This window comes from Dipodomys spectabilis, unplaced genomic scaffold (genome assembly GCF_019054845.1).
Source record: "Dipodomys spectabilis isolate Male_0828 unplaced genomic scaffold, ASM1905484v1 ptg000137l, whole genome shotgun sequence".
Taxonomy (NCBI): domain Eukaryota; kingdom Metazoa; phylum Chordata; class Mammalia; order Rodentia; family Heteromyidae; genus Dipodomys; species Dipodomys spectabilis.
In genome coordinates, this window is record NW_024870814.1 from 7,241,113 (window position 1) to 7,242,410 (window position 1,298).

The 1,298-nt window shown below is 51.7% G+C and overlaps 1 non-coding gene across 1 annotated transcript; it reads right to left on the reverse strand.

Annotated features, from left to right (window-relative positions):
* Window positions 1–308: 308 nt before the first annotated feature.
* Trnaa-ugc lies at window positions 309–377 on the reverse strand. The gene has a single exon. It is a non-coding gene; the product is annotated as a tRNA-Ala (tRNA).
* Between the last annotated feature and the right edge of the window lie 921 nt (window positions 378–1,298).

The window sequence follows — 1,298 nt, forward strand, 5'->3', positions numbered from 1 at the left end:
ACTGCTCATCTTGTTAGCTTTCTCTCCTCTCATTGGTACTTACCTCCTATTTCATCCTATTTTGCTTCAACATTGTGGGTGGTTTTGTTGTTTGTTTGTGCCAGAATGGGGCTTGAACTCAGAGCCTGGGCACAGTCCCTAAGGTTGTTTTTGCTCAAAACTAGTGCCTTACCACTTTTTTTTTTGGGTCTGGTCGTGGGGTCTGAACTTCTGGGCCTGGGCGCTGTCCCTCAGCTCTTTTAGCTCAAGGCTAGCGCTCTACCACTTGAGCCACAGCACCACTTCTGGCTTTTTTCTTTTTGCTTATGTGGTGCTGGGGAATCGAACCCAGGGCCTCATGCATGCAAGGCAAGCGCTCTACCACTGAGCCACCTCCCCAGCCCCATTTTTTTTTGGGGGGGGGGGGTCCGGTCGTGGGGCCTGAACTCTGGGCCTGGGCGCTGTCCCTCAGCTCTTCAGCTCAAGGCTAGCGCTCTACCACTTGAGCCACAATGCCACTTCTGGCTTTTTTCTTTTTGCTATGTGGTGCTGAGGAATCGAACCCAGGGCCTCATGCATGCAAGGCAAGTGCTCTACCACTGAGCCATCTTCCCAGCCCCGTGCCTTACCACTTGAGCCACAGCTCCACTTCCAGCTTTTTGGTGGTTAACTGGAGTTCAGAATTTCATGGACTTTCCTACCAGGCTAGCTTCAAACTTCTATCCTCAGATCTCAGCCTCCTGAATAGCTAGGATTGCAGGCATGCGCTACCCATGCCCAGCTAAGATTTTATATTTTAACTCCACTCATAAAATGGAAGATTGAGAACCACTTATCTAGAATTTGTTGTTTTTTTTGGGGGGGGGGGTCCAGTCATGGGGCCTGAACTCTGGGCCTGGGCGCTGTCCCTCAGCTCTTCAGCTCAAGGCTAGCGCTCTACCACTTGAGCCACAGCCCCACTTCCAGTTTTTTTCTTTTTGTTTATGTGGTGCTGAGGAATCAAACCCAGGGCCTCAGGCATGCAAGGCAAGCACTCTACCACTGAGCTACCTTCCCAGCCCTAGAATTTGTTTTGATCTGGCTGTTTTGTTTTTTTTTGGTCGGTCGTGGGGCTTGAACTCTGGGCCTGGCCGCTGTCCCTCAGCTCTTCAGTTCAAGGCGAGCGCTCTACCACTTGAGCTATAGCGCCACTTCCAGTTTTCTGGTGGTTTATTGGAGATAGGAGTCTCACGGTGTCTCCTGCCCGGGCTGGCTTTGAACTGCGATCCTCAGATCTCAGCCTCCTGAGTAGCTAGGATTACAGGCGTGAGCCACCAGCG